The sequence below is a fragment of the Passer domesticus genome, chromosome 4 (genome assembly GCF_036417665.1).
Source record: "Passer domesticus isolate bPasDom1 chromosome 4, bPasDom1.hap1, whole genome shotgun sequence".
NCBI classification, from domain to species: Eukaryota; Metazoa; Chordata; class Aves; order Passeriformes; family Passeridae; genus Passer; species Passer domesticus.
In genome coordinates, this window is record NC_087477.1 from 67,199,977 (window position 1) to 67,224,866 (window position 24,890).

The window sequence follows — 24,890 nt, forward strand, 5'->3', positions numbered from 1 at the left end:
TCCTCTGAAGCCTTTCAATATTGACTAGAGGAAACAAATGATGTTCCTAATATTATAGACATTTTGTAGGTATTAGGTAGGAGGTACACATTCCTGAGGCTGCTAAAGCTGTTCAATAAAGCATTTGTCAAATTGAGTTCTTCAGACATCAACTCCTAAATTTTAAGATGTGTATTTACTATTGTAGTATTTGAATGTGATAAATGAAGTATATTTGGTTAAGAGACATAGTAAAATATGATTACAGTTCATGTCAATTTGACATTTTAGTTTTTATTCCAGAAATAATGTAGTTACTATTTTGGAGCCGTAGTCTGCAGCAGAAACTATTTTACTAAGTCTAGAAGAAATACTAAGTCTCGGGAGCCACTGAGCCATATAAAGAAAAGCCTCTATCATTAATTGCTGTTATACAGTTCTCCATGGGTCTTTTATGTGGGATGTTTTACTCAATAATTCAGAAAGTGCAGTTTAAGGCTTAACTCAGTGTATCTTTCATATGGGTTTGGATAAAGCTGAAGGAAATTAAGTGAAAACTGGAAACATGCAAAGAAATTGAAAGTGCTTCATTTATTTGAAAGAAGTTGCTGTTTTGGAAAGGAATGTCAACACGCACAAGGAAAATGAAAAGAAAAGGTGACTATAGGAACACAATGCTTCTTATGCCTTTTCCCATTCAAAAGCTATAAATATTAGAAGGAACTGAACAAGAGTTAATAATGCCTTGCTGACAGGCTATCTGCTTTGCTATTTTTAGATTGTTTAGCCAAGAGCTCTAAATGCATGTGTACTTAGATGGTCCCAAGAAATGCAACCTTATTGTTTTCAAGAATGTTTCAAAACCACCAAATATTACCTCAGAAGTTGAAACTTTTTATGTTTATTATGTTTTCCTGATTTTTTCCTTATTTAGATTATTTTGGGGGAAAGGTTGTCCTAAGGTAAATTTTATTTTTAAATGATTTTATTATTCATAAAATCTGTGTTTTGGTTTTTCTTTTTAATTTGGAAGGTTTAAGTATATAATTGAATATTTTGAATTGGTGGCAAAGTCAGCTTTATGTAATATTTCATAATGGGTGTAATACAAAATGAAGCAAAATACAGCAAGGTCTTGAAGGGAAAATATAAGCTATTCAAATTCCTGTTTAGGTCAATAAGGCTATAAAAGAACATCCTAGTAATAAAAATTTAGAATTCAGTTTATTAAAAACTGTGTATTTTATTCTGTTTTCCCTCCTTATTAAAAAGTGTATGAAATTATGCATGCATGTGTTTTCCTCTCTTTAAAGTCAGCAATAGATAAGGCACATTCCACATGGCTTATTTAGGTTTAATTTGGTGTGGTTTTTCTATGGTGTACTAATTTCTGATACACAAGTTTCCATTATTCTACACTAGCTCCACTTGTTTCAATGTTGAACTCGCTTTACAGAGAGAATACCAAACCCGTACCCATGTATCATATATAAACCACAGGATTTGCTTGGTAGTATCTAGAATCTGATGACAGGAGTGAACATTTAGCTCTGCACATCCAGCTTTGGATGGTTGTGAGTCTTAATCAAGCATCTGTGCCAAGTGTTAATTATCTGTTAATCAGCTCAAATAAACCTGAACCTGAGTATCACTTGGCACATAAAAAGAGGTATTTTTTGATTCAGAGATAGTCAACCTTATGGTAGGATTAAAATTCCAGAGTTGAGCTGCTAGGAAGCTGAACTGGAACAATATTTTTCATTGTACAAGACAGAGATTTTGGTATTCATAGACAGCATTGTTTTGCAAGGTTTTAATTTTTCTATTTTTTCACCTTTACTCATAACAGAATTGATGAAGTATCTAGCACGATAGATGGCTTGGGAAAATGTAACCAAATATGCAATGCTGTGCTGGGCAAACTAATTACTTTTTACAAATTGGAGGGAGGAATAGGAATTCTTTTTGATCCTTTGTAAACTGAATATGAATCTCACTCAATTTCCCTTCAGACGAACAGACTGATGCACTCACTGCACCAGTTTTTCTGAAATGCAGTCTGAACTTTTCTAGCCTGAATAACAAATTGAGACTTGTGCAAGAGAAAAGTTTCAAGGAGATTGGACTGAAATAATGCTTCCTGCTTCTTTAACATCAATAACTGAATTATAAAATAGCCATCATAAAAAAAAAAAAGAGAGGAGGAAATCTTTTTGATTTTCAGAAATCTGTATCTTAACTCACTTGTAACTCTGATCCCATTTACCCCTTAAACTCAGGCTGGATCTTTGACCATGAAGTTTTCCTCATGCATTTTCCCTGAAAGAATTTTGGGATTCCTAAATTTCTTGTAAATGATAGAGTACTGTTGGCTGTATAATGATCTTGCACTAGTGAAATGCTGTGTATGTATTTTGTTTTGCTTCTCTTTGGTCTATGTCAAGAATTTAAGTTAGCTCCAAGTGAAAAGAAGGTAGAAGCAAAGAAAAATTAATAAAATATCTCAAGCCATGAATAGTTTTAGCACCAATCCAGGTAATATTCCCAACTTGGCAGGATACATACAATATGTCATCTGTCAAGCTGTTGGATTTTGTGACCAGCAATTCATTGTTAACCATCTGTTTTCCTCTTTTTCACATCGTTTCATGGTTTATTTTAAGTTATGTTAACAAAATATTATTGACCTAATACATATTGGAGTAAATTAATAGATGGTTCTAGGCTAGGAAGTTTTTACAACTGTGTCCTTGACCCATGGCATATTTGACAGTGCTTAATTAGCCAGATCTATTAGCCAGCAAATCTCTTTGCAGGAAATCCATGGAACTAAAATGATCAGCTTCTGCAGCTGTGTACCTAACAACTTTTTAGTGTATATGGGAAAAATTCTAAAGAAATATGTAGATTATATCTGCATTACTGTGAAAAATTTATTTTTATGCACAATATTTTATCAGGCATCATGTAATTCAAACTTCATCTGTGCCAAAATTTCCCAGAGCTAAAAAAAACTTCCCTTCAATAGGACCTTTTAGTAATTTTAATTAGGATGTTCAGAGGTTTAATCTGCTTTTAGAAATGTAGTTATAATTGTAAGCCTTACATATAGGATATTGTAGTTAAATTTTAAGTCAATTTTTATTTCTGGTGAATATGATTATAAATAATATTGTCTTCACAGCTGTTGGTCTGGCAGATGTACTTAGGCCAGTGGCCAGCTGTGCAGTGTGGGTAGCAGCTGGAGAAGCTCATGAGTAGAACAAGAAAGCAAGTAAAGTGCAAAGTCCTTTATGAACATCTGACTGCTGACTTAAAATAGGTATTAGAATATGCTTATTGACTGTCAGGAAGAAGAGAAAATATGCATGCATTCATGACTTGCATTGCATATCTAATTTTGACTCAGGGTTTCAATATACTATTGTATTTTAAAAAATGAAGAAACCACTCAGCGGTTAGTGTTTATATAGCGTGTTCCTTGCAGTGTACAGAAACTAAAGCTCAAGAGTCAAATACTAAAATGTATGGCAGAAATCCATGTGACATTTAAAAGCTAAACTTAATTCCAGATAATCTGGATATCCTATAACTGAAGTAGATTAATGTTCTTTGAAATGAAAACAAAATCATAAATCTTTATGGGTAATTGTGAGGTCAGTGTAGTTTTTCAGTATGTCATTTAAGCATATTGAAAAAGATAGATTATAGACTTATAATTCTATTAATTTGGAGGGAGGAGAAGATATTATAAAGAGTTAGGGCCCATAAGTCTAGTGTTTTTAATGCTTAAACATAAATAGTAATACTTACAAAAGTGTCTGAGTTATGAAAATAATTTCTTTCTTTGACTCATTTTTGGCCCTTTTTTCATTTGTTGAATATTCTGGATTTGTTCAGTCTGGGTAAGGAGTGCAAGACTGATTCATTTTCTTACCAGTGGCTTTCCTTGAACAGGTCTGTGAGCATCTGTAGAGACACTGATCATTAAACTGGAGAAGCAGATATACCAGTGCTCAGGGGAAACTCACCTTTCTCTCCCACAGCCAGTGGAAAGTCACGTACCTGAGAAGTGTGTGACTTACTTTTCTGATGAGTCAGTCAATATCAATTGACTAGATTTATATAAAGTTGTAGTCTTGGCAAAGCAGATTGGTTTAATGCAGCCAGGTTTTGTCCTCTTAAAATGCCATGTCAAGTGTCATCCTCTCACTTGTGTACTGATGTGAAGCATCAAGTTGTACATTGAAACTCTGACTTCCTACTGCTTCATCTGAACAATTTGTACAACTTGCTTTCCCTGAAGTCATTAGTATGGGAATTGTTCCCTGAATGTGTCTGTGCTCTGGGATGCAACTGAAAATAGAACAATGTGACTTGTTTCCTCATTTCTTCCTTCACACTTGAAATTGTAGCAGTGACATCTCTATGGAAAACTGCCTTTCCTCAACTGACTCTAAGGAAATTACTATTTCTACTTGTTTGAAAAGAGGTTTACTTGACTTTTTCAGATAATATCAAATTTTTCTTCTTTGTTCTCTCAAAGTCATCTCTCTATTTTGTCACATTTACTTGTATTGCAGCTGCCTGCTTTACTTGTCTCATCTTTTCCTGTATTCATTCAGTATTGCTCTTTCTCCTCACTACTTCATTTGTTTTATTCTCCAAACTTCAAAATTGCTCGTGTGTTTGCATCAAGTATTTACACACCAAACATTTTTTTTAGTTGCAAGAGGTAAGTGTTCAACATTTTTAACTCTGCTTGTTGTATGTAACAAAGGATATTCCTTTGGTCTGAGCTGTCTACATTTCACATTATTGGTATCTACCTGTAGCCTCTAGAATAAGTGCTCTTATTGCAGGAAGTTTTTCATTTCATAGAGCCCCTCCACCCACAATAGTTTGTTACATTTGGGCTTTCAGTTGTCAAGATTGCCTTACAGTTGGTAAAGACAGACTTTTGCTTAAAGCATGTTAGATGTCACAAACACTTTATCCTAGTGGCAAATATAAATAAATAAAATTAACTAGCTAAGTGGCTGACCTCCAGTAGATTAGATATTGTTAATCAATCAAAATTGTTTGTGGCTGGGGGACTTTTCAATAGAGTTTAAATCAAGGATACTGCTCCATTTATTCTGACCTTGATCTCTGCTTTGTTTTATTTTTAGTTTCCTGCACATTAGTTACAAGTTAACATTCATTTGTCCTTCTTTGTCCTTACTGTTGAATTCATTCAGATCTGGTGGAGTTTAGATACATCCCTCCCCTTCATCTACTGACAAGTCAAAAGCACACATGTACTCTGTACTGAAGTGTATGTAGTCACCAGTGAATATCTGAGGGTTTTGACACCCTCCTAAATTGTAAACACCTCACAATATTCCAATGTGGCCCCATAATGTCCAGCATATACTAATTGCAAATCCTTATGGGATTTTGTGGTATTCTGGCACTTCTACTTTACTGGTGAAGCTCCAAGAAGCTTAAACCTTATGAACATAAATTCCCTTTTCATACACCTGTTTAGTTGTTAGTGCTTCAAAACTGAAAGTGAAGTGCAGTTTTAATACTATTGATTAGTGATTGCTTTGTGACTTAGTTGTACAATATCAGTGGAAATTAGATTTTAATGTTTTTGAGAAAATTATTCATTTACTTATGGAATTTCTCATGGATGAGAAAGCCAGAGATTTTAAAATTATATTTGGCACTGTTGGTCTATCTCCTCTTTCATGGAACTTCTTTTGTACTTAAGCTTTGATTTAATTATTTGACCTAAGAAATCTGGGGTTAATTTGCTAATAGCATCCTGGATGTGTTCAGCTTTCTTTTAAGACCATTTCAAATAATTTTATTGCTACTAACTGTTTCTTTAGGTTCTACCATATTTTTCATGCTTTTCATTATTGCATTGATTGATCAGTTTGAAGTGTTTCCACCTCTTGGCAGTCATAGGACCTGGCGGAGCACCTCATACAAAGGTAAGTAGGAAACTCCTCACTGAGTGAAGCTGCAGTGTCTGTATTTCTTTCTGAGCTCTTACAGGAAGAACTGCAGTACATGTTCTGTACCATCCACATTTTTACAAAACACTGAACTAACTGTGAGTGCTCTGCCAAGCTGACACAAGCCCGTGCAGTGATTGCATCCAGGAGTGTGAGGTGCCCAGCAATCCTCGGTGGTCAGAGTCACTTTTCATGCTCCAGCTTCATTACCAGTCTTTCTAGAACACGGGGACATTATCCTTAATATGTATGTAGATAAAAATTCTTTCCAGAAAAAAAAAGACAGTACCCTGAGAAACTCGGATATATACAGCTCTGTAAAAGGAAGCCATGCAGATGGCAGATAGGAGAAATTCAAGGAATTTTATGTTTTGGGAGAATGTGAAAAACGACCAGAAATGTCTTTAACCATTAAGCCACAGAGTTAATTTTATGCTCCTAAAATGGATTCATTACTAGTCACTAAAAGTTTTCCCTTTGGTCCTTAGTCAAAGCCAAAACCAAATATCAAAAATATTTGGTTTGGTGGTTTGGTTTTTAGATAGAAGTACAGTCCAGGCCCTTCTGCCTTCTTTATGTCACTAATCAGAATATCACCATAGCTATTTGGCTTATGTTACTACAGGTTTCAGAGCAAAGAAAATTAGGGTTGTCCATATTGAAGCACAGAGGTGCCAAACTGGTATGGTCTGTTCAATAGAAATAAAAATGAATGACTTTGAGGTCTCTGAAGTAATGGAATTGCAGCATTTTTGTAGCCCTCTGAGATAATTACACACACAATCAGTCCGTTTACACTGCTGCACCATGTCTTGGTGTTTAAGATGTCAGGGCTCACATCAGCTGCCATCTGAGCTATCCAAAATCTTTAGAGATGCTTTACAGTTAAGCAGATGTTATTTTCCTATTCCTACTATAAACAAGCACATCTTGACAGCTTGCTCTTTAGGATTTTTTCAATTTATTGACTGTTTATTGTTTTAATCAGATCTTTTGCTTGCCCCTACCAGACCTTTGCTTCTTCTCTTTATTTAGGTATGTACACTCTGGGTAAAGGCAGTGTGAATAATAAAAACATGGACTGAAAGGGATAATGTTTCTTTTAATATTGGAATAGTTGACCACATGTGCAACATCTCAGGAGCAGAACTTCCTGACTTACAGCTTTAGAACAGAAGCTGTCTCCCAGATGAACTAGAAGCTTCACAAACTGAAAATTTGCACTTTAATTTTTTGCACAGAAGACACAACTGTTATTCCACTGAAACCAATATATCAAAAAAAATACAACAAAACTATTGATTTTTTATGTAACCTTTTGTCCCAGAAAAGTGAGGCTGTAGCTAAGATTACATTTCATAAAATCAGAGAACCATAGAATATCTTTGGTTGGAAAAAGCCTCTGGAGATTATGTTGTCCAACCTGCTGCTCAAAATTGGACCAGCTTCCTAAAACAAAGTTGGTTGGGGCCTTGTTCAGTTAAGGTCTGAGTATGCCCAAACCCCTCTCGGCTGCCTGAGTGTTAGAGCAGCCTCATAATGGACAATTTTTTCCTTCCATGTAATCAGAATTTTCCTTGTTGCACCTTGTTTGTCAGCTCTCATTCTTTCTTGAGACACTTCCAAGAGGAGCCTGCCTTCATCTTGTCACCAGCCACCCACTGGGCAATGGAAGGCATCCGTTACACTCTCCTTTGCCTTTTCTGCTTCAGGCTGAATAAAAGCACTGCTCTCAGCTTCTCCTTATCTTGGGTATGGAAACTTCCCACGCAGTTCCATGGACTGATGCAATGGAGGTTACATTCAGTGGTCCCTAGCTTCCCTCTGGGACTACATGTCTTCTGCCACGAGCTGTAAACTTCACTTTGAAACTGGCCCCAGGGACCATAAAGCCATTGAACAGATGGGATCAGGAGAGACCAAGACAAAGAAGGTATTGAGTTACTCAAGATTTCATCTTTGTTATTACCACAAGGATCAGTTTTATGGTTAGAAATGACAAAGATTTTGTCAATTTTGGGATATTAACTATTCTTTACAACATTCTTTTAAAGTGGAAGCAGCATTAATGACTCTGATCTGAACACAGAAAACACAGAGAAATAAAATATTTTTAATCAAGTTCTTTAAATAATGATAATATTTAGAAAGCCACTCTTCTTATTTTATTAGCAGTGTTATCAGTAAATTTCCATTCAGCGTAATGGAGGAAGAATCAATACTTAAATACATTTCTAACATGATGATTTGTAAATTCTGACATAGGTAAAAATCCTGGCATATATTTGTGTGTATCACCTCCATGTATTTTGTACTTAGCTCTGCACTGCAGAAGGGGTGAGTTCCAGAATACCAGAATTTTGCACATGGGTTTGCTGTTCTGCTGTACAACATTGGCCTTAAAGGTCATGTTTTCAACATACTTATACTTGTGGGAACTCTTCACTGTCAAGAAATCATCACTTAGCTATGTTTTACCATGGCTTTCTGCATTAATTTATGCCACCTGAGCCTCTGACTGTTAGAAAACTCAAAAGGATTTTTAATTCAAAAGGTTTTGTTTTAGCAACTGATGCTTTTTGACAAATCACACTAATTCACTTGCACTCCGTTCTTTTTAGAGCTATTATAACCCCTATAAAACTGAAGCTGCAACAGGTGTGATCTCAGTGGATGCTTGAATAGTTTTCTGATATGTGTTTATTACTAAATCCCTTACTATTTCATCCCCCCTCCCCTGCCATTATCTGACATCTGTTGTCTTTCTGGTTTTGAAACTTCTTCAGTGTGTATGACCTACTGGTCCCAGAGATGCAGTTGTGAAAAGTGACATTTTATGTGGGACAAAATTAGAGGAGTCACAAGTTGGTCAGGTTTCACAAAGTTAAATCTTCAGCATTAAGGTGTCTCCTAAGTATTCCAGGCTCCTGTTATTAAAGGAAAATAATCACATGCATGAGAAAGACATCCTTAAAATGTTGAAAACTAGGAAACTCCTGCATCTTTGTGTTGTGTAGATACACTTCCTAGAACATAATTAATTTTCCAATTGTTTTGAAAGTACTTTAATCTCTGTGTTAAAATATGATTTTGTATGTGTCTGTATTGTGTAGGAAAAGGTTTACTGACATATTTTCAAGGCTGACTTTACTATACGTTTACAAAGCTGCATCTGCTGTATGAAATCACACTGCTATATGTTTACTGAGCTAAACATCACAAATTGATATGGACAGGTTTTTCATAATTACTCCAAGTAGATTCAATGCAGCTATTCAATAGCACACTCTGAGCTGCAGTAATGTGCTTTAGAACAATGAAATTTCATTGATATTAGTAAAAATATCCAGTAAATATAAAGCTCAGGGTGCACTGCTGCTTACTGAGTTGCTTACTGAAATTTTCATTATTCTTTACATTGACTGAAGCTCTTACAGGTGAAATTTCACAAACTGATGTTTTAGAAAGTTATCTTGTGTTACCAATAAAATCAGTAGAAGGTATTACATTAGGAGCTTTTCTTCTCTATTTGACATGTCCACTGTCAAAACCAACCTCAATCCAAACTGTGGAGAAATGCATGAAGCTATTTAAACATTTTCCTCCCCCAGATTTCATGAAGTCCTTATTATTTTTCAGAGTATTAAGAATACCCAGTATACTTTTGAGCAAGGTGTTATACCCACACCTGCAATGCACAGGACAGTGTTTGCAGGGATGTTTGCCTGGTAGCAGGGAAACTGCAGTGGTGATTAGCTGAGCCTGAGAAGAGAGCAAGCAACGCTGAATGATTACACCTGTCAAGATATAATCATCTACATGAATTGTGATGGCTGCTGTGACTTCTTTAGTAGTATCTATCCAGCTGCATATAAATATTACTTAGAGAAAATGTCATTCAAATCATGCTGCTGACAAGGTCATTAAATCCTTCATATTATATTGTTTTGGAATTTCACAGCAATCTTTTTTGTCTTATGAGTCCAGCTTTACTACACATAAAAAAATAAAAAGAAAGACAAGATAGACAAGAAGACAATAGAGAGGGGAGAAAAAAGTACAACATTTAATACTATCCAAGAGCAAGCTGTTAGTAAATGGATTTATAAAAGAATTGGGTTGCACTAGGGTATCATTCTAGAATAAACATCTTTGTTAATCTAAAGATCCATGACAATGACAGCCAGAGAAATTTTTTAAAACAATAAGGTCATACAAGTGTTTCACTTGCATCCTTCTTTTGCAGATTTCTGTTGACAATATTTGAAAATTCAGGTACATGTTCATCTGTATCTACAAAATAGCTGAGTTTCTTTAATAACTAGTTTAATACACCTGTGGCCCTAGTTGCAATTATACTGCTAAAAACTGTGCAACCAATCAAGGTGAATTAGAGAATAAAGGGAAAGATAAGACAATGCTCTTGCCTCTTTCCAGGGAAAGGATTGTGTAAAGATTCAGCAGTCCCAGTGACTCACCATGTTTGACTTTAGAAAAAAGTCTGTATTATGAAAACTGAGCTTTTACACGTACAGCTCTAATGCAAGTATTTCTTTTCTTATAATTTTGGTGCTATGAATTTAAAGAGTGCCCTTGGTTTATATGGCTTTTTTTTTTTAATGCACACCCATTGTTTTTTATATCAACCCAGTGTCCTGCCAATATCTTTTCTAGGTTAAATATATCCAGTACTTTAGTGTTTCCTGCTAGGTCAAACTTCATAGTCCTTAATTCTTCTTCTAGCCATACATTTCCTTGCTGTCTTACAATCTCTCTTCAAGCTGTCAACAACTTTCTTGGTACTAATATTAGAGCTAAAATGGTGTTATAGATTAAGAGAAGGATCAATTACTGTATCTTTTCCTCAGACTGTGTATCCCACTGCTTAAAGGGGATTTTAAAGAAATAGAGTCAGAAATTACCAAAATGTAAATTGATTTTATAATTCATTAAATGAAAAGCTGTTTGACACATCAGATTATCTTTCAGCTACATTTATATGGATCTGTGAACATATTTTGTGCTTTCATTAACCACAATTCCACACAATAATAAATGCCGCACAAACTGTAGCATTTATTGTCTACGTCTTGTAATTATGAAATGTATTAAAAATTCTTTTTCATCTAATAGTATGTAGGGACATTAAATAGAAGATCAGTGAAGAAAAAATAATGAAGAACTTGCTAATTTGATCTATTAAGCTGTTTTCCTTCTCAGAGAACTGTGTTAGAGAGTAGAATTAAGTGGTAGCTATGAGAACTTTCCATAACCTTTCACATTCCTGCAGCACCAGACCATTCCCATTCTTATGCCAGCATCAGCTGTTCCTTGTGAAGCACAAGACATCTGTGGTAATTAACTGGAACCTTTTCAATATCAAGAACTCTTTCTGATGTTCACTCAGAACATCAGATTTTGATTGATTTAAAACTTCAATATTTCAAATAAATATCAGCTTAATGATCAGTGACCTGCCATTCCTTGAATGACATCTGAAAAGAAGAAGGTATTTAATGGAGGAATAAGGCCCATCAGACCATGAGTCTGATTTCACCGTGTTTTACACAGATGTAAAATGCTTCTGTCACCCTCACCACTAATCCTGATCGTCTCCATCTTTAACAGGCCCTGCTCTTCATGTTATGTATTTGTCCATGATCCCTGCTGGACCTGGGCGATAGAGGGTTTTGAATGAGGAGATAAATTTTAGTTACAAAAAAATTTAAAACATTAAAAACCAAATGTTTGTTCCTTTGTATTTCAAAGCCAGGTGGAATTGACTTGAAGTCACATTTACATAAACCCCTAAAACTGAGCTGCAGAGCAAGTAACTTATAAATGTTCTGCTTCCATATGAGCACACTGTATCATAAGTTTCTCTTTATATTAAGTCTTTCCACCTTTTATGTATTGTCTATTTAGAGCAGCTTTGTTTCCAGGTCTACTAAATGATGAAGAAAGGAATGGATGCAGGGATAACTTATACTGGTAATCTTTGAAGAATCGATGACTATATTTTTTACATCCATAAACAATAATTTTCTTATATGCCTATATTTAATTTTTTTTTTTTCCTATCTAGGGAAGTATTTCTGGTAAGAAAACCCCAGTCTTGTCTTTCCAAAATCTTCTTTTCATTCACAAATCTCATATAAAAGATTTGAAATTGAGCTGAATTTAATAGAAAAATCAGCACTTTAGTTATACTTTTAATTTTCACAAAATTATTTTGGGTAAAAAAGGATATAAACAAGTGTCTCCCTTGCTAAAAGCCATTGAGCTTCAGATTTTAAAAGACTTATCTACGCTTTATTAAAAACAGTTCACCTCCCATATGATTTTTAGCTTCTACTATGTGCACCTGCCTAATGTTGCTAAACAACATAATGAGAAAATATCTCTCAAAGATAAAAATTTTTCATGTAATTGAATACAAAATTTTTTCTTAATAGAGATTGTAAAGAAAATTATTTGATTTATCTCTACTGAAGACAGCATATTTTCTAATCTACTAGAAGACACATATTTCCAAATTGCACCCATTCTCTCTGAGGAATGTCCTTTAGATATTCAGCTCACTGTTGAGCAGCAGAATAGTTAATATGTTAAGTACTCATACAGGTAATCTGAACAAGGTATCACTTTTGTAACAGGAAATGTCAGGAAAACCGTACACAGCTCATCCCTGACTACAAGACAAGGACACAATTCACTTAAAGTGAACCTTGAAGTCAATGGCTTTGAATGAGTGTAGGTTTTCCTCAGAAACTAAAAAGCTTGAAGAGTAATTTCTCTAGAACATTACTCTTTATAAGCTCTCCAGTGCCATTGTAGTTTAACTTTTCTGTTGTGTATTTACTTCCTGAAGTTGACTTGGATATGAAAGCCTTGAATGATAACAAATTGTTTTGTCTTTCCATACAGCTTTGGTATTTTGATGGAGAGCAAAATGTTCTGATTTTGTGATTAGGGTTGATTTTGTAAGACCGTGACTTACAGGAACCCTAAGGCACATTTTAAAGTGAATCTTACTCATTTCTGTGCAATTAAGGCAGTAAAAGGTTTAGTCTTTAGGCTATATATTAATTCATATCCCTCTTCAGTAAGATAAGGGCTTTGTAACCATGGATATTTTGTTCACATTGCAATTTTAATTCTTTTCCTTTAGGAAAACAAATTAACTAGCCAGTCTTGGACCTATTTTCTCTGTACAGCCATGCATTCAAAGTCAGAAGCATTAGTATTTTCTTATATTTGTTATTTTTCTAATTAGAAGAAAACTTTCATAATCTGGCAGAATACATTTTTAATACAGAATCACTTATTTATGGCACTGCAAAGGCTGCAATATAGACAACATTTATAGATAACACAGAAAAACATGTTAACTGTAAGTGTGCTTTTTATTGGTCTTGGCAGAGCTGTCGCTTGGAGCTTTAACAAAATAAATGAGTTACTGTTTGCCATCTTGCAGACAAGAAGCTGAACCATAAGAAAATGTACATATTACCCTAAGCTAAACATATGCAGCCAAGAAATATTACAGAAAGTGATACACCCTAAAGTATGTAGTTTGGTAGTTGCTCATTTTAAAATATTTTATCTTTTGTTACAGTAATACAACATTTTCTACTGACATTCACAGTAAGTTAGGAACAATTAAAGCACCACTTTAGAGATTTGAATGCAAATGAGCTCTTTTTGCAGCTTGAGGGAGAGAATTGCAGCACTCTGTAATTGTTTTACAGCTGAGCAGGTGGATCTGATCCAGCTCTTGCTTTGCTCAGGTGAATGCAATACAGAGGTTTTACATAAAACCAGCATATTTTTTTCCTCTTAAAGGGCTGATTCCCTGCTACTAGGTTTATGAAGGAAGGTTGATTGAGGTCTAAATGGTCTTGGGCTGTCTTGCAGCCCAAGTGTGGGGGAGATTTGGAGCCAGCATGGGTACAGGCAGTGCAGGCACTGAAGGTCAGGACAGCCTTTCTTAAAGGCTGGGGCAGACACAAAAAGCAAGAACAAGCTCTTGGTCTCCAGTGGTTGACTGCTAAGTGGCTCTCAAAAGACACATGATTATTATGCTAATAGCAATAAAAGACAGAAAGGCTTGAAAATGAAGTGGGTTAGTTGCAATCTTACATTTTAGAAGAACTTTAAAACATAAAATATTTGCAGTTGCCCGTGTGAAAGCAGGTGGCGTTGCCAGTCCAACTCCAAATGGACACCTGTTCCCTAACTAGAAATGTTGTCATCTTCATTACAGAAACCAAGAACTGGGTGCAAAGGAAAGCTGAACATTTAATGTTTGCTCTGTGTGTGCAAATGTCTGTAGAAATAGTGTAACTTTTCTCTATCCTGTGAAATATACTCAGGACTCTGTTTCTGAGCTAACAATTTTAGTATTTTTTTTTTTTTCATTGTTAAAGCTCCCAGGCTCAGGGAAACTACTAAAGTTATTTATTGAAAAGTTAAAATGAGAAAAAGGTAATCAATGCTCAATCCAAAAAAAGGTAAACATTGCTCAATCCAAAATAATAGATATTCACACTAATTATATAAAAGCAAGCCTCTTGTATGGAGCATGAGGTTTTCTTTTGGTTTTGGATTCTAGGAGTGCCTGAGAATGTTGTAGAAGTGATTATATATGTTTCAATGCAATATTATTTTTAAACAGAATTTTGAGACACTGGCACTGCAGAAGTCAGCATGTTTTAAAACACAGCCTCCTCAGTTTACACGTCTATGCAGTGAAATGAATGCTAAGATCCTAAAGTACAGGACTAAATGTGTTATAAGTGTTGACTTGCTACACAATCAGATAAAAAGGGTTAAAACAAATGTTCTTGGGGAAGAGGTTCTCATTGCTTATTCCTTTTAGACTTGAAGACTTGTCAAACTTACTGTATAACTATGCCTGCTGCCTCAAAAATAGCTTTTTTCTTAGTCTAACTCAGGCTCTGATTTATTGAGCCAGAGAAGGATAAGGCAGCTTTAGCTCTTCCATTAACAGCAGCTGGGGCCTACATCACAAAATGCTGAGTGAATGCACAGCTTCATCCTATCACATGTGAGCTGCAACAACCCACAATCTTTGCCAGTAGTACCATAACTCTGTAGGAGTTATTTATGCCAGATATCTCCTTAATTCTTTGTTTTTCTGTTTGTTTCCTTTCTCTGTAATATTTTTTGCTGCGATTTTACACAAAGAGGCTACAATTGAGGAAGGAAACATGTATGTGTAACACTAGCAAGAAACAATACCAAAAAACCCTCCTTATTTTCTCTGAAATGCTAAGGAACCTCAGAGAACAGATAAGGGGAAAATGCTTTACTTACATCACTGAATCTTAAAAATCACACTATGAAAACATCATGAAGAAATAAATACATAGTCTGCTCAATGGCAAATTTTTGAAACATCTGTTTGTGTATTGGAATTAATGCATATAATTCAAGTTACTTACTTTCTATTTACTAATCTTAGTATAATCCATGTCTACATGACTTTTACACTAATATGTTCTGATAGCTGTTACAAAATATTCTCATTAACTTAGCTTCTGAGCACCCCATCCAAGACTGCTTTTGTTGGTGAGACTCAGCCAACTTTCATATCAAGGTAGGCCAGTGACTGTCGTATTCTTACCAACTATTCTTAAATTTCTCAGTCAGTTTTTTGTTTCTTGAAACTGTGCTGTTTCAGTCAAAGGGAAATAATTTTTCTGTGCCTTGTAGGAAGCAAGAGTTTTTCTGTGCCTTGCAGGAAGCGAGAGTTCACCTTCCTCCCCTCAATCTGCAGGGCTTCTCTGGTGGTTCGTTTATCACCAGCAGAACGAAGAACTGGAGTTATAGGCCACTTTCAAAGGTTTTTTCCTTAAAGGAAGGTATGATGTGTTATTTGCTTTCTTGGCTTAAAACGATGCAGTGGGATAAAAGCCACTGCAACCAAATGGTTTTTCTTAGCTGCAAAGTTAGAAGTCTGTGTTAATTGGGATATTAAGTGAATAATCCAGCTGGTTTGTCCTCAGAGATGCATTAGAGAAAAGCTTCAATTTTTAGCTCAGTGTTTTTCTAAGCTGAAATTTTTGAAAGTCTTAAATTCAGCTAGTATTAAAAGATGGAAAATGTCAAATAAAACTTAATGTCTGCATTGTAGTGAGGGCTGAGGTGGAGAGATAATTTGCAGCGTGTTGTTTTCTCATTTTTGGTAATACCTGTTAAAGAGAATGTGCTGAGAGTTACAGCTTATTAAAGCACTTCCAGACTTTTCAGCCCAAACCTGCAGCAGTTGTACAGTTCTGTTTTTTATGTTGCAGATAAGCCAGAAACAATTGCAGATGTAAATAAAATGCCATTTAATGGGTTTTTTTCCTTGCAATGCCAGCACATAAGATAAAGTGAGCATTACCCTGTGGGAACTTATGTTGACAGACGAGATACTTTTGTCTACCACAGTATTATAAGTCTCACTTTATGTGTTGCAAACATTGCTACGTTCTCTTATTTATCTTTAATTAGAACACTTGACATTTAACTTATTAAATTCTTTGAACTTACCCCAGGGTAGCACATCTTTACAATAATAGCACTATACAGTAAAACAGTTTAGAAATTTCAGGCTGTGCTTAGACCATCTTGATTGCCCGAGCAATGAGGTCAAGTGATATGGCATGGTTTGTGTTCATATTTTGCAGGTTGTAAGAGAAAAGTTAACATCCATTTACCTATTATAGTGACAGGATTTCCATGCACATAAGCTATTTGATTAGTTTTTGCATTCTCACCAATTTCCCTTAAGAAAACTGTCTCCCTGCTGAGGGTCCCTGGTGAGATCCGTGTTGTGGGGAGCCCTTGACATGTTTGAGCTTGGTTCTGAAGCAATCTGCACAGATCCCTTGGCTGCCAGCAGGGCATTCCTTCATGGCCAGTGCTGAGTGCACATTTGATGAGCTGACCCCAAGTTCAGAGCCTCTCACTATGGTCTGCTAAGCACTTCAAAACTTGTGCAAAACCTCACATGATCTTACATCACCAGGGGGTGTTGGGGGATAGGAAATGCCAGGGTGCCCCTTTGTGCAGAGTAACAGAGCGTGCATTTCCCTGGGAAAGTGCTTGGTTCCTAGAAATGAGCAAGGGAAGCCCATCCTCACTCACTGTCACTTTGTTCTTACCCTATGCAATGTCCCAACTGTGTAGGAGCAGAGAGGATATCAAAGGTATCTAGGATCCCTACTGAAGCCTCAGCTTATCACTGATGCACCCCAGGCACCCTGGAACTTTTAAGCTTTTGTTTATGTTTGGAGGAATTGAATTTCCACTGAGACCTTTGTATTTTTATCCCAAAGATACCCTGAGAACATATGATAAATAACACTTAACAGCACCACAGCGAGCTTTTCCTCTTCTTTCAATTCCCTTTAGTTACATTGCTCATCTCAGCATACTTTCATTCTCTCCACACAAAAATTTGAAATGGTTACCATACCTCTTAATAGGATGGAGCTAATCAGTCACAAAGTAAATCATTACAGAAAGTGGTAATAGCAAAAGCATTTGAATTCTTTCATTATGTCTCCTGGAGTACTCATTTAAAACTACTGAGTCTAACTCGGAGCACCATGCAATTCGTTCATCTTTCTGCTTCACGCTGAGCTCAGACTTCAGTGAGACAAAATGGTTTATCAGCTTGAGGTGAGAGGTAGAATGGTAAATGTCATTGAGGAGTAAAGCTTGGTAATAAAATATCACTTGTTTATTTGTTAGATATGGAGGTGTCTGAATGCATGGGTCAAGGGAGCTGAATTACCATCTCTGGCTGGTTTCAGCTGTGAGGCTACAAAGAGAGATTTCTTTAGTTGTGGGTGCCAGATTGTTTCTGTCTTTAGAGACATAATTAATAAATCTTGATTTCTTTGCTATCTGTTGTTAATGTTTCTGGAATAAATAGGTTTTTATATTATGCATATATGTTTGTACAAAAAAAAGCCCTGAGATTTCATTCTGCAGCAATGTATTGGACTGTTATTCAGTAGGTTTTGTAAGCTACTTAATTATAGTTTTAGAAAGGAGACACAGATTTTTTTTTTCCTGCATCTTATTTATTTTGTCACAAAATGAAGTGCATTGACCTCAAGTAAAGCTCTCAAAGCTATTTGGAAATAAGTTCTTCAGCTAGAATTTTCTTTTAATGCTCTATGCTCCAAGCTGATTCAATTTTTGTGATCCCAGATTATGGCTAAATGTTTCCATGTAAAAATGCTGAAATAATTCATTGAGAAAAACATGAGTTTTCAATCAGAACAAATAAATTATTCATATTGCTGTACTTTGCTAAATAAATTGTTTGATAAACTGAACAAACTTGGTTGTATTTCTTGCTAGGTATTATTTGATATGATTTGGGGAAAGATTCTTTTTTTTGTATACTGCTTTGGTATAATTTTCATCTCATAGCTGATCAAATTGTAAATTAATGTAGCCTACCATGTAATACATCTTTATGAAAAGAGAAAATTATTTTCACAATATGGTAAATTGATGTTGTTTATTTTGGAGCAGCTTTTGAAACCTCAATTCATATTAAGCTATAGTTACCCAGTGGGACCACTTAATTAAGGACTACCTGGCTCAGATCTCCAAAAGTGAGACTTCTATTTATATCTTAATTCAAATAGAAATTAAGCAGTCCAGTAAGGTCTTAATGATGCTTGAAACTAGAAACTGTAGGAAACTTACTTTTGTTTGGTTTTTGAATTGATAAAATCTTTTCCCACTTCAGCTGAGGCAAAGAATTACGGTGGGTTTTGATGAGACATTTGCTTGTGTGTTAGGTACATGCTGGGTAATATATTTTGTTAAAGAGACATAATCTTCCAGTGGTCTTAAATGTTTTCTTTGCTCTCTTCACATCTTGCACCAGAAACACTCTGTACTGTTCCATTCATTGCCCTTCAGTGGCACAAGCAAAAGTCACTTGAGATGTGTGCATCTCTGAATTGAAATGCTGTGGACTTTAAAGGTGCAGTTTGTTACCAGTTTTGGTGGTCTCAGTAACACAGGCAATGAAAACAAATCATTGTGATAACCGAGATGGTTATTTAAATGCCATAAAATTCTTCCTATTCATCTGATACCTTTCCTATGAAATTCACTGAATTTCCTCTACAGGTTTTAAATAAAGGAATAATTACTTTGACCAGCAGAGAGCAGCAATGATATACTTTAGAAGGGCTTGAGCCAGCCCTTGCAAAATCCTATTACTGGCATGAATGATAGATAATATTGTGTATGATTTTCCTGATTTATGGGAAAACTTCTGTTGAAATTAAAGCAACAATAGAAAAAAGATGCCTTCATGTAATTTAATTCTTTTATAGAGCCTCTTAATTTAAAATACTTTTTGTTTAATTTCTTGTCTGTATGAAAGTTACAAAGATTTATTGCTTGAACTGTGTAAGTCATTCCAGTTCTTAATAGGTGATTGTTTTCACATTGATCTGAAGATTTGCTGTGGAGTTCCACTGATTGTGTTGGACATTGCCTATATTTTAATCTTGCAGTTAAATTTTGGCCCCATAATTGTCAATAGGAATTTATTTTCCACTGACTTACAAGAAAGTTTTCACCATTCTTGTGACATTTATATTAAAAATTCATTATAAAGATTAGTAAGATAGGGTGAAAAATTCTAACTATGTATTTCAGTGCTGTCTGTTCAAAAAGATACTTGTGCATTTTTACAGGCAGTGCATAGGAAGGCTGAGAACCTCTTTTTCTTCTGCTATAGCCTTCTAATAATGCTGTTAGAGATTTATATTTCCTATTCTGTCTCTGTGGCTCTTCCATGTTTGATTGTGTAGCAGTACTTCAGAAAAGATTAAAACAACTCTTTTTTTCTCAAGCTTTTTGTTTTACCCTGAAAATGAAAAAAAAAAAAAAAAGAAAAAAAAAGAAGAGAGTCCCATCTTCTAGTGGGACTACTTTGCAAAGTGGGAAAGAGCATGAACACGGCCACTGGTGTCATTTTGGAAAGAAAATGGGGTTTCTGTTGGTTGTCCCAGTGTTGTCTATATGTTGTGTATACATTAGCATTTTAGCTCAAATAAGGACAGAGGTTCAGGAGTGAATCTTCTATTCCTGCTACCACATGGAGCAGTTTTACTTTCACAGCTGTATTGCTCTCAGAGGTGTATAACTAAAATACGTGTTCCTGACATGAATGGATATTCAGTTCTGGGAAATGCTGCATGTAGTTCAGAGTAAAAGTCCTGTCAAACTCATTAATTAAGTTGTACCTAGGAACAACTGCCCTTGGCACCAAGTGTTCTGCCATCCAGATCCATCCCTGCTGCACCAGGCTGAGGCTGCTCTGGGTGAGGGAATCCAGGCTTCATGCTCACTCACAAGTTTCAGAGGAGCTTGGGTGGCAGCAGCACTCCCGTGCCTAGACTGAATCAACTCTCTGTTACTGCCTGAATAGTGGGGTGCAGGAAACTCTGAGGTCTAGATTAGAAATGCTGCTTGAGTTTAGATTACAATGCTGGAGAGCCATAATCCAGTGTGAATGGCATCATCTCTCCCCTTTTTTGATGGTTAGCCTGTATGAAGTTCCTTTTGCTTCAGTGTTTCTATTGCAAAATAGGAGCAATTTTGTCATAGAGATTTTATAAAAGTAAGTTTGGTGATGTTTATGAAGCACTGAGGTCCTATCCTAATGAACTCTACACAAACTAATGAGGGAAACATTGCTCTCCCCCTTCAGAGCAGGCCTTAAATAGTGTGCAACAAATTAGTTGTGAGACCACAGACTGGATAAACATGGGGAAAGAAAATATTATATAGTTCTTCATTTAATGAGTACCATCATTTCTGTAAATGTAATGAAAAAGGTCATGAAAGAAAATAATGAAATCTTGTAATTAAAGATTGTATCGGCACTCATATGCCCAAAGCACTTGTCTGAGAGTTCTATGGGAGATTTAATTCTGACATTTCATCACATGAATGCATGATACTGCATGTATTCATAACCTATGTATTATTCTTTAAGCATATTGTTTTACTGCAATGCATGTAAATTAGGGGTGGAAGAGGTTTAATTTTTATTAAATTATAATTCTTGCAATTTATTTATTTCTATTTAATAATTTGGAGTGTTATTAAAGAAAAAGAACCATTTCATTAATCAGCTGTCCATTCATCTTAACATATTAAATAAAAGGATATTCCTGTCATTGTCATAACTATTGTCACAGCAGTATTTGTACTGAACCAATAATACATTATTGCTTTGCTAGGGCCAATACATTGATAGAATGAGCTACAGTCCCAGACAAGGGGAGATTACTGCCTTTACATGTAGCAAGGACATAAAAAAAGATACATTAAAAATGGAGAATAAAAAAAAGAGGTGCATATAAATGTCATGTTCATTCTGACAGTGGATTTCCTTTAAATAATTGCATTTCTAGACAAAGTTCTGTGCAGAAAGACTTAGCTATATAGGATTCAATGAAGGAAAAATAAGATGTACAAGCATGTTGAAGATTGGATAAGGGGAGAGTAGGTGGGTCACCAGAGATTGAATAAGGGAATGGGAGCAGATAGTCTTCGCCACAGAGAGTTAACAGGGAAAAGATTATTCTTCAGCATCTTTTGTAAACTTAACTGTCTGTATGGTTTTGAAATTACTTGCTTGTCTCTTCACACTCTGATTAACATTTTATTTCAAATTCATTAATACAGAGTGTAAAAATAAAATTCTCTTAAGAGAAGAAGAAGAATTTGCTACAATCTGCCACTAGTGCAAGATTCTGCATGCAAATTTTTATGCACACCCCCAGTGTGATATGAATAACAACACAGATGAGGGGATCATTAAACATGAAACAACCTTTTTTATCTTACTTCTCAATTTCCATGTTTTTCAGGCATTATTTAAATAAATAGGGCTGTTGCCTGTATCATTTAAATTCCTGCCTTGCCAGGATACCAGAGCACTGGGGCTGACTTCTCTATGTCTGCCTTGAACAGTCTCTGTGTGCAGGTCTTGCTATCCTCTACATCCCCCAGCTGATTACTGCCTTGGGGACCTCACTGGTGTCTGCTTCTGGCAACTTTGAAATCCTCCCACACATTCAGACACAGCAATTTTAAAAATTATTTTTGTTGATTATAATTTTGACCAAATGAGCCTGTTAAGGAGGTGATAGGGAGAGAGATGCCAGTGGTCTTAAGCAGAGACTGCCATAGCACTGTATGTGGCTTTCTCAGCATGAATGAAGCAATAACTAATATAGCACCTAAAATAAACTTTCTCCATACCAAATGTCAAGGCCCTGGCTGTCCCAGACTGCCCTCTCTTTTCCTTGTTTCTCTTCTTTTTCACCTGGCTAGACACCTCTGAGGTTTACCCAGAAATGGAATATGGAATGTCAGCCTGCAGTGAGGTGTTGTGTGCCTGCTCTGTGTGCAGATACTCTGAAGTAATTGACACATCTCAGAGTGCTCTAATCAGATTTTCATACTTTTTTTTTTTTTTTTTGGTCTGGTCAGACTACATATTTTAGCTTGATTTAAAAATGTCATGTCTAAATCTAGATTCTGATAAATGAAATCTGTGAAAACTGCCCTGGAACCCTGGAAGTCAGGATTTCTGTTGTTTTGGGTCAAGGATCAACATGTCCATTTTTAATAGGATATTCTTTGAATATATTGGTAGTTTGTTTGCATTTGTTTTATTTAAAGTGACTTCACATCAGGATCTCCATTGTCCATGTGTTTGCATGAGCAGTGCTTTACAGATTTTTTCTAATACTTGTTAGTACTTTTTTTCAAATGTATTACTAGAAAGAGAATTGTGAGGATAACCTTGATAATACTATGCATCTACTTTCTGAAACACATTGCTTATTATAATTCATATCTCTATTAATTTTAATGGATGCAATTATGTTAGCTATAATTAGTGGTGGAATGTATGTTTCTTATTAATTGCATATTTTTAAAATAAATATTGCTATAATATTATTAATAAACTGTGGGGAATTTTTGTACTCTCCACAAATAAATACTGTTCTTTTTAGATTACATTTCAACATATATCTGTTGAGAAATATATAGAAATAAGACTATAATTATTTTCCTTTTGAATAGTTTATAACTTACTCTTTCTTATCCTTGTACTTTTTCTTAATCTGCCTTCACAAACTGACTTTGCCATTTAATTTTATTTCATGTTTTAGTTCCTCCTCACAGTTCTTCATAATGCAAAAGAATGAGCAAACTACCATGATTTACTTTAATCTTTAGCCTATTAAATCTTGCACTTGAAGGTCAAATTTAAGCAGAGGCAAATCTATGTTTCTTTAAAAATCTTTAATTCTACAAACAAAATACGATTGAAACTAAATTGTAGTAGGATTTCATTTTAGAATTTCTTTCTTCTTCATCTGGTAAATATTGGTTGAAGGGAGAATAATGAGAATTTGAACTTACTTGTTCCCCAGAGCAGAGGCATCATTTTCATACGGCTTCGTTAGAATGTTGGAAGAAGATACTTGGTGAAAATAGTAAAACAATGAGATGGTAGCAGGAAAATAAAAAGTCAGTGAAGGCAATACAAATTATTAACAGCATGGGGAAGGTTTCAACATAAAGGAAAATGTGAAGAAACTCACTGTTTCCTGCATTTAAATTTGAAAAAGGGAAGCTTTCCCAGATTTAAATTTTTAAATCAAGAATTCATTCCTTTCTAGGAAAACTGAATGGGAATGTTAAGTTTAATTTTAAAAGGATTGGATGTATTGTGTCATGTGTTAAGAAAACCTAACAGAATTGTAAGTTATGGTTCCAGTGAGAGATCTGCGAGGAAAAAACCCAATGCTACCAATAATGCTTTTCAAAGCAATTTCTATGTTACAGGTAGGATATGGCAAGAAAGAATACAGGAAAGTTCAGAGAAGGCTTTGAAAAGTTTTTAATGACTTCTAGTATAAGCATCTAGGAATATTCTTGGGCCTAACTATTTATTTCTTTCATTCATAGACATCAGTGGGAATCCATTACATCAATATTGAATATTTTTGGAATAAAAATAGTGTAATCAATTCTAATGAAATTTAGTAATCTCAGTATTACCAGAAACTTCCATGCAATGAAAGAAAAAAAAAAAAAACTTTTTTCTTCTGTCCTTCTTACAATCTGGTGACTTATTTTATCAGTGATAATTTAGGGGGAAAAAATACAAATGTTGCTCTGAAAAAATATTTTCTTTTGTGCTATATGAAGCAGACAATGCTGAGAGTCAACAGGTGTGTCAGAGGACATTGGGAGCACCTGTTTCCTAATTCATGGTTAGTCTGGGCTGGAGCTGGGCTGGGGGTTGTGGCTCACAGGTTTGCTCTGGTGTCTTTGGGGATCCCAGCTGTCTGCAGGGGACACACTGGCTCCAGCCAGGCACAGAAGCAGGAAAGAGTCCTTCAGTGTCAGAGGTGAGTGAAATTGGTGTATTTTTCAGTCTGTGGCTGGACCAGAGGTTGGCTGAGTGGTGCCAGAAGTTGTCATGTTTTTGGAAAATGGGTAAAATAGGCTTGAATTTTTGCTGCGGAGGAAAAGATGAGACTCTGCAGCTCTCAAATCTAGTTCCTCTTTAATATGCATTGGGTAAGGGTGGGATGGGCTAAGTCTCCCCTGGGAAATAAAAGAAATAATCTCTGTATTACGTTCTAATAGAGCAGTTTATATAAACATATATTGTATGGTGCATCTATTCAGGCTGCAGCCATCTGTGTGGCATGTTGCTAATGCCTTGAGCCCCGAAGAAGGTTAGGATTGGAAATATTTCCTCTTCAGTGCTTGGTGTTGGACTGTTCAGCTAAACTTTGACTCAGCTTAGTTAAC

The 24,890-nt window shown here is 35.4% G+C and overlaps 1 protein-coding gene across 7 annotated transcripts in view; it reads left to right on the plus strand.

Annotated features, from left to right (window-relative positions):
* KCNIP4 (potassium voltage-gated channel interacting protein 4) overlaps nucleotides 1-24,890 on the plus strand; it is a 385,018-nt gene that overhangs the window by 225,483 nt on the left and 134,645 nt on the right. The window contains exon 1 of one of the 7 annotated variants that reach the window (XM_064418521.1): nucleotides 24,340-24,481. The exons of the other annotated variants lie outside the window; for them this stretch is intronic. The gene's annotated coding sequence lies outside the window, so the exon portion shown is untranslated. Of the gene's footprint in view, nucleotides 1-24,339; nucleotides 24,482-24,890 lie in introns of those variants that run through there. 7 annotated transcript variants of the gene reach the window in all.